Source organism: Littorina saxatilis, unplaced genomic scaffold, assembly GCF_037325665.1.
Source record: "Littorina saxatilis isolate snail1 unplaced genomic scaffold, US_GU_Lsax_2.0 scaffold_260, whole genome shotgun sequence".
Lineage (NCBI taxonomy): Eukaryota > Metazoa > Mollusca > Gastropoda > Littorinimorpha > Littorinidae > Littorina > Littorina saxatilis.
The window spans coordinates 84,801-99,070 of NW_027128892.1; positions in this window are offsets into that span (position 1 = coordinate 84,801).

Genomic DNA, 14,270 nt, shown 5'->3' on the forward strand with positions numbered 1-14,270 from the left:
CGATGGTCTGAGAGTTTGTTCTCTCTAACACTCATGATAGATACCCTTCCAGTAGCTTCCCCTGTAGTATGATTTAACTACAGAAATGCGTAACACTGAGATAGGTATTTTTCTTATGAGTGTGATGACATTTTTTATTATAATACACGTACCTTATTTTTGAAGGACTCATAATTATCTTCCATGGCGCATTCCAATGGGGTTGTCTGAAAACACAATGATATAAATAGAACACAAATGTTTTCAATAAGAATGGCAAAAATGAAAAGCTGAGACAGATAAAAGCAATTCACAATGAACAAATACCTGACTGCAAGAAAACCTTTAAATACACCTGAACACACTTTCTCTGTATTTTAAACTGGTTTTAAACAGCAATTAATGGTCATACAATTGACTAGCCTGAATCTTCTTCTTCCTGAACTTTTCACTCTCAGGGACACCCAATGCTGAGAGTTTTGTGTGCCACACAGTTTTTTACCCTGCGACCTGGGCAGTATAAGTATAACACCATCTTCGAGGGAACATGTGCTATACATAGATAGGTTGATCTGTGTGTTTCCAAGTCTCTAGACTCTTGCTGGAAACCCGGGATCTTTCGATGCACATCGGTCTTTTTGCGTGCGTTTGCACACCACGGTGGAACGATTCCGTCCACTTGGAATCTTAACTGAATGAACGGCTCAAAGGAATATTAGAATAATCCCCTGCCGTACATGGGCATCGAACCAACATTGATGCATTATCATGAACTGGTTGAAATTAGCCAAAGCGCAATTGATTAAGCTCCGGACCAAACTCAGCCTCATTCGTTCTATATAGTCCATGCTTGGTTTCTACAACTAATAAACAATTCTTTGATTAATACAGTCATAAATGAAACAAATCTGTGCTTTATATACCAAACAGGATATAAAGCTTTTATGTCATAACAGCAAGAATAGCAGTTCAAATCTATGTGTCTTTTGTACAAAGACTGTGCCATCTGGATTGACATTTTTTTAAATCCCCAGCTGTTTATGTTTTTTTGTGTTTTGTTTTTGTTTTTTTGCCACAGTAAAATTAAGGCCAGTTTCAATCAGTCACAGAATGAATAAAGTACCATGTTTCTGAAAAAAAATCCTTTTTTTTTAAAAACTCATACCAACCACTATAACTATGCTGGTATCAAAGCAAAAAAGGTTGCACATAGTAAAGAGCATGAAGTTTTCAACAAAGAATTCTCAAGTCTGATAATCTTTCTCACAGTACACTTCATCCCCACTCAACGAAATGTCTTTGGCACTTACATTCGATTTCATTCCAGCACTTCCTTGTTTTGATGGCACTGAAGGAACTTTTGCAGTAGTATCGTAACTGAAACAGAAAAATTAAGATCCCTTAATAACCCATGAGAATCAGGTCACAAGTTAAAACTACACTAAAAACCATACAGAACAATAAATACAAAACCAAAAAACAACACTTGTCATAGGTAATCATTTATTTTTTCGGCCACGCCACTGTCCTTGTAAAACAAACACCAGTGAACTCTACAAAAAGTAGAAAGCTCATTTATTTCATCAGGAAAATCTTCACTTTTGCTTTGCTTTTTCCTTCGCCTACTCTGAGGAACTTATTTGCATTTGCTGGATTCTACATTCAACTTCCTCAAATTCTACAGGTTTCATCTGCTAGAAAATAACTATGTCCCTGACAATGTAAGGAAAGATCGATATAAGGAAGAATGGGGACTACAGGGATTGGCTTGGGCGTCGGTCATAGGTCTTTTGCCATGTTAAATTCGGAAAAGACCGAAACACATGGGTCTCAATTAATCCGTCAACTGACCGATATAGACATACAGCAGAGTCAATCAGTCTTATTTTTGTCTGCTGTCTTGTTCTTTATTTTTTTCCCCTTCCTTAGTTAATTGAAATAAATATGGTTATTGTGTCCTCAGACCTTTTATTCCTCTTCATGCATGAGGCAGTGACGTGTGTGGGTGGGTGGGTGTGTGTGACTTGAGGCGAGGAAGCTTGTGTGTATACTGCTAGTTTTAGTGAATGTATGTTTATACTTATGCTGTCCAGTGTTGTTTTAAATTAATGCTGTTGATCAGTTTGTTGATGTGTGTATTGGTGTAAATGGCTGGATCGAAATGTTTCTTAACCGCAATGTCATCACAAATTCCCAACCTTGGGCAATTAAATTGATTCTGTATTCTGTATTGGAAAATAAACAAGAAAATGAAGAAATGAATTGAATTTTCCTCTCATTTGTACATTGTAAACGACTTTTAGAGGTTTCTCCTCACTGCCGTAATGCACAACTGCGGCAGTCCCGTGGTGGAAAGAAAGGTTTTTTTTCTTGACTGATTGGTTTGCAAAATGACTGATTGATTCATGGCCGAGTCAGTCAATGGACCTCTAGTGGACAAAACTCAAGCCAATGCCTGGGACTATGATGCAGACGTATCAAGCTCAGGTGACATATTGTACATTCAAGATCATTCAGGTAACTGTTGTAGTTTAAATCATTGCATGCATGTCTTAATTTCAGCACCGAGAATGTCGCTTAACCTCTGGTGTGTCATAGTTGTCTGGGAAAGTGTTTTTGTAGTGTTTCGATATACAAGCTTGAAAATGACTTACAATTTTTCCTCTTCAGTGCCTTGCCCGGGTCCTGCTGGTACTTGACCCTCTGCTCGTGCTGCTGGGCCTGTGGACGTCTGTAATAAACACAGGCTCTTATTCCACAGCTATCTGAAATCTTTGCAACCAGAGGACAACAGAAATTGCAAGAATACCCATGGCCCTCAGTGATTAACTTAGGAATAGTCCATCACTTTTATGACAAGAAATGTCTCCAGGCTATAAATGAAAATCATGAACGAATAGTGAGTATAAAAATGGAAACGGCTCCAACAATGTTTTGAGCAAAAAGATCACTGAAACTTCAATCCTTCAGCTAGAATATCCCAACTTAATATCATAGTCTTCACACACACACACACACACACACACACACACACACACACACACACACACACACACACACACACACACACACACACCCACACACACACACAAGCCATGGGAATGGCTGAGAAGAAAAACCTCTGAAATCTAGGAGGCAACAGGGGAATAAATGCTTCCCCAAAGGAAAAAGAAAATAAGGCGAATTTAAAATCTACCCAATCTGAGGAGGTTTAACACTTTCGCGACGGGAGGTGACTATATTAGTAATAGCGCTGCAACGCCCACGGACGGGAAGTGACTATCAAGGTACACGACTCGTGATTGCTTCCCGGTTTTTGAAGCTTGCAGTAAATTGAGTTGTTTCCCTTGACACACTTGGTGTGCCCTTCCGCCATATGTAAAATTAACCTAGTTTGTACGGTTTTTTCGAGAAAAAAATTGAATCGAAGGCGAGCCTTGTCACGGGAGGAGATTCTCCGGATGTTGGATCTTGAAAACCCTGTAGATCATGATTCCGACGTGTTGTTTTCGCCTTAAGAAAGCGATAATAGCAGTGATATTGAGGAAGAAACAGTCCCGTTGTTGCTGCTAGTGTGAGTCGGCAAACTACACGTGTTAGGGTGGTACTGCATGAATCTTCGAATGTGTAGTTGCAAGGGGGGCGTGGCAGCACTGATAACAATGGATGGCTGGAGCCTAATCCTTTTGGAAATGTTCATAGGTGTACAGTTGGGACTTTGTTGTGAAAATGTGACTTATATTCAATATGGATTACCTAGACATCATTTGGTGAGTGTCACAGTTTTGTTTCATTTGAGTCAGGATGCTGTGAGTGAATGCGGGATTTGCTTGTTTTTTTCTTTGTACTGTCTCCTTATTTCTGTGTAGAATTTTCACAATATTTCAGCTAATTCATAGGTTTTACACCTTGTTTGGTTATAAAATTATTTATAATACTTTCTGTTAAAAAATAACTTTTAAAAAAGCAGTGGAAAAGAAAACACACAAAAAAACGTTAAAAAACACAAATTATCCCCCTTTCACCCCCCCTTTGCTAAAACAAATCGCGTGACAAACTCAATATAAATAGCACGACTGAACTGGGCATCCATTTTTTAATTAGTACACAAAATTTGGGGGTGATTGGACTTAATTCAAGCTTGCTAGACAGATTTCTTTACAGTTACTGTTTTTTGGGAAGTTTCTTGGTGGCAAGCTTATGGGCAGGCAGGACGTTAACGCCCTGGCAATGCTAGTCACAATAGTGTTAAAGATGCCTGAACGATTTCAGAAAAATAAAATGCTCTTGCGAATTTTGAAGTTTTGACTTTTCCCACAGAAAATGTTCTTATTCATCTGAAATTTCATTTCTAAACCTCTGAAATTTGCGGATCTGAGGACCATTTCCATGCCTCTCTCTCTCTCACACACACACACACACACAAAGACCTGCCATGACCTGTAAAACACCCAATTGTAGCAATTTAAATTTTGAGGGTAATTTTCAGCATAGCAAATAGTGTTTAACTGTAGCATTGTTTAAAATTTATGGCACATCCACATTTAGGCTATTTTGCGGAAGGATATATATCAACAATTTTAAAAGTTTCTTTAGAAAAAAGAAACTTAATGGCCAATGAAGAGTACGTACGTTTCTGCCGTGCCACCTTTCAGTGTGGACAATGTGTTATGACACAAATTCTGACCGTTACACGAAGTGAGAATCAGAAATGTGCACCACGACTCACAAGAAAGATCAAACAGTTGCATGCTTGTGATTATTTGTTTGAGCGTAGCAATTCTAAGCTTGGTGTAACAGCGTAGTAATTTGTCTTAAAACATAGCGCAAAAGTTGGCAGCTCTGCACACCCACATACACACACACACAACCTGCCTTTGGTAGCAGGCTGCCTAAGAAGGGTATCAAGTTTGATGTGCGATTATACATGTTCAAAGTTTGATGACCTCTAAAACGAGGTACCATGTTTTCAGGACGATAATGCGCTTCATTGTACAAGCGCAACCCCCACTTTTAAGGTTAAAATAAGAAAAATCCACACAATCGGTTCAAATATACCAATAGTGTTATACCAACAAGATTCAGGACATTAATTTTGAGGTATACTTAAAATGTACCGTACTTTCGGGACTATAAGGCGCTTCGTTATATAGGGCTCAACCCCTACTTTTGAGGTAAAATTGAGAAAAAAATCACATTAGGCACTTCCGGTCTATACGGAAGAATACAGAGTGGAAATACATGTGCTTTGTGTGTGCGGCGAGATCAAAGGCAGGTCCATTGTGATAGCTGGGTGGCCTTGTTTATAGACACTGACCTTCTTCCCAGGGGTCAATGACCCACTTTTAGCTATGAGATGTGGTTCTACTTTCATATCTGAGAGAGGAAACACTTCCTGCACCGGGGTCAGTGACCAGTTTAACTCTTTGATGTCTTGAGAGGAAACTTGGCCAGGGTAGTAGGCCTACCTAGTAGCTGAAACATGCTTTATCACAAGTTGTTTGACTGGTACTCAGGGGTCTCTTTTATGTCTGAGATGAAACTTGGCCAGGGATTTTTATTTTAACAACACATAGGGCGCTTCCGTTCGATAAGCAGCAGGGGTCAAGATTGAGAAAAAAAGTTGCGCCTTATAGTCCGTAAAATACGGTACCTCATTTGGACTTTGCATGATTGACTAGCTCTAAAAGTATCGCCCAATCTTACTTGTCAATCGCACTTACATTCAATGTCCGTCCACCACTTCTTTGTGCTGATGGCACCGAGGGAACTATTGGAGTAGAACTGGAACTGAAAAAGAGAAATTAAGATCTCTAATAACCATAAGAATTATAACATGTTAAAACTGCACTAAATACTATTTCCAGTAAAAACACACACAAAAAACACAACTTGAAATAAAACAAAAACAACAACAAACAAACACACTTGAACAAGGTAAGTATTTTCTTTGCATATCATATGCTGCTGTTCATTTTAAAACAAACACCTAAACTGTACAAAAAGTAGAAAACTCATTTATTTCAAGTGGCTCATTACCACAACTATACTGTGCACACACACCCCTTTTATCAGGAAGATTTTCCCTTTTGCTTTTTTTCCCTTTACCCTTTCATCTTCCAAAGACAACACTCCGAGGAACTTGTTTGCATTTGCTGGATTCTACATTGAACTTTCTCAAATTCTATGGGGTTCATCTGCTAAACTATGTCACTGACAGTGCAAGGGAAGAATGATAAGGACAAATTGGGAAAAGTGCAGATATACCAAGCTGGTGACAACATTCACAAAATGTAAGGTAAAGGCCATGACAGACGGGCAACACAAAACAATGTTTTGGACAAAAACTCCAACTCAAAACGTTAGAAAAACACGTTTTCAAAGCGGGGATGTCACACGCGAAACACACAGACTAGCACGCTTCCTGTTTTCACAGAAATATCAGCCAGTGTCAGCTTGACTGGTTCCAGCTACCGCGCTGTGTGCGGGTCAGTTTGTACACATACGGCTGGCATGCATGCAGCGCCCACTGTCAGGTTGACCCGCCCAGTACAGCTACTGCGCTTGTTCGGGTTTCAGGTTTGTAAACAACACGGCTGGAAGCGCCCACTGATATTATTGCCTCTTGTCAAACGTTACAGGCTCCACATAGCTCTAGTAAGGATTCAGGGCTCCAGTACTACCCTGAATCGGTACTGCCTCTGGGTCGGCTATTTTTGTTTTCTCTCTTCTTGGTGCCGGAAACCGAGTCACGTGAGTTGATCGTCCGCTGTTCATTGGCTGACTACCAAAACGTGTTTTCAGATTTAGAGCATGCTCTAAAACCCAAAACACAATGCGAAAACACGAAACAGTGTTTTCCAAAACGCGTTGTGGGGGATGTCACATGGGAAACACGCTGTTTTGTGTTTGTTTTGAAGGAAAACACTGTTTTGTGTTGTGCATCTGTCATGGCCTTAAGGGTCATTATAAGTTGAGAAACATTTTTCGAGTAAATTATTGCATGTTTGTCAAAATAATTTCCCCAAAGAGACTGTGGCTTAGCTTTCAGTGTATGATTCAGATATGTGGGACATGTCAGGCGATGATAGTTCTGAGACCAAGGCTAGGACCGATTGTGGCGAGAGAGGTGAAGTGAGGTGGCGGCTGTTCACAGTGACGTGTGCAGGGCTGTGAGCAGTGCACACCAATGTTAAACTTCCGGCTGACGAAGAAAACTTCACCACGCTATTCCGGCCATCTGTCCTAGCTCACCTTGATACGAAGGCAGACTGATACGAAAAGGTGTATTAGTTACACTGAACCTAGTGGCTAAGGTAAAGCCAAATGCTTGTCTTAACTAATGACAATTAGTCCCTCAGGCATATAACCTTTAAATTGACTTACAAAGTCTCCTGGCCAGTGCCTTTTCCAGCTCCTGCTGGTACTTGACCGTCTGCTGGTGCTGCGGGGCCTGTGGACGTCTGAAACAAACACAGGCTCTTAATATTCCACAGCTATCTGAAATCTTTTCAACCAGAGGACAAAAGAAGTTGCAAGAATACCCCACACTCAATGATTAACTAAGAGATAGCTGAACAATGTAACGACAAGAAACGTTCCAAGGCTATGAAATGAAAATCATGTGCGAATAATGACTATAAAAACGGAAACGGCTTCATAAATGTTTTGTGGCAAGAAGACAGCTTCACTTAAACTGTAATCATAGATGTGGTTCCTTTCAACCAAGAGTCTTCAGAAAATTACACCTTAATAAACACACCCACCCACACGCATGGCCTGCTTTGTAGCAGGCTGAGGGGTGTCAAGTTTGATGCGCGATGTACATGTTCCAAGTTTGATGACCTCTGAAAAGGGTAGGTTTATACGGCCCATCGTTCTGTTGTTGTTTGGGGGGGGGGGGGGGGGTCAATATATTCCACCCCAATACAGCCAAATGTGTGATGTAATGGACTTCCTGGCTGTATATGGGAAAACGTTAACCTGAAAATGCAGTACAGTTTTCAGGCCTCAATCTTTTGCAGAAACTGATGCATACTGTTTTGAGCTGAGAGTGAGACGCATTGTTCTGAACCCTGGCCAGTCGAGTGTCTGGTAGTTTTGACTCGAACAAAGTCTTTGAACAGAACAATGTTTTTTTCCTTTTATCCAGGACATTTGAATCTATACATATTTTCAATCTAGGTCCATCTGACTCATTGTCCTCTGAGTCTGGAAACAACGCTGAGAATGTCTGACCAGTTGCCCATTTTGTTGCTGGTATTTTTAGACTTCAACCTTCAAGATACCCTCCCTCTTAACCTGATTCCTGCCAAAAGAACAAATGCTCAGTTTTACATTGAAGTGAGTTAAAGTAATGATTTATTTGGCACTAATTGATAAAATTCCCAATCGGCAATGACAGTGAGTGACCTGACTTACCGGATTAACAGATTCACCCAGGTATAACGACGGGCTTTCAATGGAAAGTGGGTTTTGGACAGGTCTGCAACAACAACAAAATATATTTTAATCATAACAAGGTCATTAATACAGAATCCAAAATTTTAGAAATAAATTTTAATTTAATTAATATACTTACCCAACTCACATATAGCAATTAACTCTAGTTCAGTGCTGGTTACGCTGTACGCGTCCCCTTGGTAACAAGGGAGACCACTCTAAAAAAGAGAGTGACCAATCCCATAAGGCCAGACCAACTACCGGTCCGACTTCCGTATGCGTGCGCATACGCCGCCATTTGTATCATTCCCATCGAAGCCCAACTCACTCCTTTTTTAGTCCCAAATACCACCACAGCGGGGAGGCGGGAGGGATTAAACGATGTGAGTTGGGTAAGTATATTAATTAAATTAAAATTTATTACTAAAATTTTGGATTAAATTACATAACTATACCCAACTCACATATAGCAGATTGCTACTAAAGGTGGTGGGTACTTACCAAAATTCAACCATGCAGGACTTGCCCTGCGGCTACCATCGCTGGTAGCGCAGAGCTGCCATCCTGCCTCAGTGAAGCGATGTCCCTGAGGTAAAAGTTTATGAATATATCCTCTGATCGCCAGTATGCTGACTCTAGCACTTCAGCCAGACGACCAGACTTGAGGACAGCCAGAGAGGCAGCCCAGGCTCTTGCCTCGTGAGTTCTGGCAGCGGTGAGAGGCAAGACTGCCCTAGACTCCCCTGATTGAGCATCCCACCAGGCGTAAGCCTGTTTGATCAGTGTGGATACCCACTTGGTCAACGTGACCTTTGCAATATCCTTATTCCTAGCTGTGTTTAGAGAAATAAAGAGTAGCCTTTGGGTTTCTGAACGAATGTGCCGCGTTCGTGACAGGTAGCGGCTGAGCGACCGGACGGGGCAATTAGCTAAATCTGGATCTCCAGGAGCTAAAACCGTGCTTAACGGTAAGATATGCAAAACGGGCGAAATCTGACCGGGCTTCTGATTGTTAGCGAGGAAGCCAGGAATAAACTTGAGAGAAACCGACCCATCCCTTTCAAAAGAAATGTCTTTTCCTAGACCTGACAAAGCATGAATTTCACTACCTCTCCTGGAAGTAGCAAGCAAAGTTAAAAACACGGCCTTGCGAGTCAAATTAATCAAAGTAGCCGAACGGATGGGTTCAAACTCCCCTGAGGCTAAGAAACGTAAAACCAACAACAAGTCCCAGGCAGGGAGCTGCGATTTAACGCGAGCGGCCGTAAGGGATGCGCCCTTAATAACACTAGAGATCACTCCGCCAAGTGAGATCTTACGCCCCAGCTGTAAAAGAGTTGAGGATATCGCAGACCTCCGTACTCGAAGAGAAGAGGGAGCAAGATGGTTGGCTACCTGCATAGACCTAGGTGCAAGGGGATTAACCCCGTTAAGCGCGCACCACCTAGACCAAGCCGCCCAGTGCGATGAGTACACGGAAGTCGTAGACTCTCTATGGGCGTGGCGGACAAACTTTACAGTAGACGCAGAGGCCCCTGCCTTAAGCAAAGCGCTTCGGACAGAATCCAGGCGTGAAGGCTCAGGAGCCGCGGATTTTCGTGGGGGATGCCTGACCGAGGCTGCACGAGGTCCCCCTTTTTCACGGCGAGAGGGATCGGAGGCCGAACTGCTAGACGCAGTAGATCGGGAAACCAGTGCTGGCTTGGCCAAAGCGGAGCGACCAGAACCAGCACTGGCTTTTCTAAGTCTACTTTCCTGAGAACCTTGCCGAGAAGGCAAAACGGAGGGAAAGCATACGCTGTCAGGTTTGTCCAACTGATTTCCAAGGCATTCACCTTCCAGGCCAGAGGATCTGGGAAGGGGGAGACAAAGAGAGGGAGTCTCACCAAAAACCTCGTTGCGAAAAGATCGATCACCGGCTTGTCTATGTGCAACCAGAGACGGTCCAGGGACTGGTGTGAGAGAGTCCACTCCGAGTGAACCACCTTGTCCCCCCTGCTCAAACTGTCCGCCAGGACGTTCAGACTTCCCTTCAGGTAAAAGGCTGAAAGCAGGATGCAATGAGAGTTGCACCACGTCAGAATGAGGCAGGCTTTGTCCGACAGACTGGGAGACCGCGTCCCCCCTTGTTTGTTCACATAAGACGCTACCGTCGTGTTGTCTGTGTGAATCCTGACATGTCTGCCCTCCAGCAAGGACCTGAACGCCCGCAAAGCCAGAGAGACTGCCTCCAACTCCAGCAGATTGATGTGAAGGGAGCTTTGTGTTGAGTCCCACACCCCCGACACCATCTGCCCGTCTAGATGAGCCCCCCACCCTGACAGAGAAGCATCCGTAAAGAGCTCTTTCTCTGGCTGAGGGCAAACAATGGGAACTCCCTGAAAGAGCGCCAGGAGCAGCCATGCGCGGGTGGTCTTCAGAAACCACGTCCCGAGAGGGATCTGAAAGTTCCAATCTTGGACTGACTGGTCCCATCTTGACTGCAGAGCGACCTGAAACGGCCGCTTGTTCACTCTGCCCAGAGGGATAAGAGTTGCCATAGACTCCATTTGCCCCAAAACCGACGTAAGAACCCGAGCACTGGCCTGATTCTCTCCGTTGAGAGAGCGTATCAGTGCCTGGAGTTTGTCCACTCGCCTCTGAGAAGGACGAACTGACCAAGCCTGCGTGTCGAACTCCATGCCCAGATACGAAAATCTTTGGGATGGAACCAGTTCCGATTTTGTGCGATTGATCGAGAACCCCAGCTGCGAAGCTTGACTCAGAACCCTCTGAGTATGCAGATCGCAGAGATCCTTTTGTTGGTGTAGGATTAACCAGTCGTCCAGATAAGCTCTTAAGCGGACCCCGTCCTTCCTTACAAGAGCGCACAGCTGCCGCACAACCATCGTGAACACCCAAGGGGCTAGCGACAGGCCAAACGGCAGAGCTCTGAACTGATACACTTTGCCCCCCCAGGGGAAGCGGAGCCACTTCCTGTCCGAAACATGAATGAGGATGTGGAAGTACGCGTCTGTTAAGTCCACAGACGTCGCCCAGTCCCCCGGACGCAACGCCTCCCGAACTGAGGTAGCCGTCTCCATGGTGAACCGTATTGTTCGTAAGAACTTGTTCAGAGATGAAAGATCCAAGACCGGCCTCCAAGCCCCCGAGGCTTTTGGTACTACGAACAGCCGCCCGTAATACCCCGGAGACCGTAGAACTATGACCTCCTCTATTGCTCCCTTGAGCAACAGAGCAGTGACTTCCTTTTGAACCGCATCTCGTGCTTCTTGTTCCTTTGGCGCCCTGCAGGGCGGGATTATCCTGACCAGAGGAGCCTTCTTCTCTGACCAGAGCAGCCGGAACCCCGAACGCACGATCCCAGTAACCCACTTGCTGTCCACTAATTGTAGCCAGGAAGTGAGGGCCCTGGACGGGCCGCCCGCTACAACAAGCGCGGGGGCTACCGGGACGTGCTGTTCGGGGGAGTTTCATTGGGGGTGAGGCTTGCGCCCCGACCCCCTAGAGCCTCCAAAAGACTGCCCCCTCTTCTGATAGGGCGCTCCGCGGCCCCTACCCCTAGAGGCAAAGGACTGTTTCTGCGCTTTGCCGCCTCCAGAAGAGGAAGCCTGAGGCTTGCTGGTAGCCTGAGTCTGCGTGCTTGACTTGCTATGAGGCTTTTGAAAACCGTGCTGCGCGATGCGCGCAATCGCAATGTCTCTCGCATCCTGGGTCTCTTTCCTGAGAGCATCAAGAGAAGATTGTCCCAGCAGAGCCCCCTCTGAAAAAGGCGAGACCTTCAAACTCTCTATGGTCGCCTTGTCTGAGATCTTTGAACCCGCCAAAAAGGCTGACCTCCTAGACAACACCGCATGGGTGTAAAGCCTTGCCGACAGAGCCATCTGCTCTCTCGTCACTTTAGCCAAAGTAGACAGGAGAGTAGTAGCCACAGCAGGAGAAGCGTCGAATCGAAACTCGAAAGGGTCGAGCGAGGACGCAATGGATCGAGAAAGCGACCTCTGTAACGATTCAGAGACAGAGGACAACTCGAGAAGAGACCTTCCAGTCTCCTCTATGGCCATAAGAGAACCTTCAGTGCAAGGGACAGGCTTGTCCTTCCTGTAGGCATCCTCTCTTAAACCAGCCAGTTCCGGTGAGACCGGAAGCGCACAAGATGGCAAAGCAAAAGATTCGATCAAGTTGACCGGAAACGGATTCAACCTGAAGTTATGCAAAGAGGAAGCAGGACGATCCCCCTCTTTCACAACCCAAGGCAACACTTCCTCCGGAACCTCACCATGCTGAGCCAGCAGAGGAACCGGAGCGTGCCGTTTACCCCTAAGGGTAGATGCCATCTCCACAGCAACAGTTGGTGATTCCCGAAAGCGGAAGTGAGGCTTCTGCTCCCTCGCACACGGGAAATCATCAAGCGCCGAAAGAGGTAGGGCAAGATTCATCTTACTCTCCACCACCCCTTCCGGGAAGAACTTATGCGCCGCTTCCGCCGCCAGTGCCACCATGGCAGGCAGCTTGAAGGGCAAGTTCGGTTGGGTGTCCCCCGGAACGGAAGGAGCACCCTCGTCAGTATCTCCGTCCTGCTCTTGAAAGCAGTCCGGAAACTGACCCTCAGACACACCCTCGTGTTCCGCCCAAGGATCATTACCGACAACTTCCTGCCCCCCGGGCGGAAGAGGACGCAGCTGCTCGCCGGCACTCTCTGTGAGGAGCGGATCGAGAGCCTTATCCTTTCGCTGATCAGGGCCCATACCCGCAACCGACCCCATGCCAAGGCAGGGGGGGCCAGCCGCAGTATCCGAGCTTTCGCGGCGCAACTTTCGTTGGCACGCTACTCTCTCCTGACCACGCACACCGCTTTCGCCAGAGAACCCAGCTACTCGCGGTGTCAACATACCTTTGTCATGTGAGGGCACATTCAGCAAAGACACCCAGCGTGCGCCGCCATCCTGCGAGGCATGAACCTCTGCCTGAGTCACAGTAGCAGAAGGACGGGCGGAAGTAGAGGTGTGGAAGTCAAAGGAGACGACCGGATCCTGGAGAGAGAACAAACATCCGAAACACCGTAAGGGAGGGAACGAAGTTCCTCCCTAGTAGATGACAACTCCGACGCTAACGTCGAAACTTGCGCACTAAGCGTCAACAACAGAGAAGCTACGTCTGCGGCAGCTAAACCTGGGCAAGCCTTGGCATCCGAAACACCGGAGGCCGAGCCAGAAACATTATCCTTATCTAAGGCAACGTTAGTCAAAGAGGGGCTAACAGTCTTGTCAGCCAAAACGGGTGACTTAGCGGAAGACGAATCTGAAGTCAAAGACGCGTCAAGTCCAGCGTTCTTAGACCTTCGCGAAGATTTCCTAGAAGGAGTCGCGTCAGCCGGGACCTGTCTCGAACTGAGCTTCTTCAATGCACTGTCTTTGAGTGCAGCTTCCGCCATTACAACAACAAACTCACAAACATTTTCAGTCAAAAAATGTATAAGTTCGAAAGCAGCGACAAAACGTCGCTAAAGTTGCGATAAATCAGAAAGATCTCACCCCACACAGCATAGGAACAGGTGTAAAGCTTCAGGCGGTACCAAGGGGCGAATCCGAAGTCCTAAGACCAAGGTGAAAAGCTGATAACAGCAGGAGCGTACGTAAATGCGACCAGACCCTTGGACGCTGAGAGTGGAATGATACAAATGGCGGTATGCGCACGCATACGGAAGTCGGACCGGTAGTTGGTCTGGCCTTATGGGATTGGTCACTCTCTTTTTTAGAGTGGTCTCCCTTGTTACCAAGGGGACGCGTACAGCGTAACCAGCACTGAACTAGAGTTAATTGCTATATGCTATATGTGAGTTGGGAATA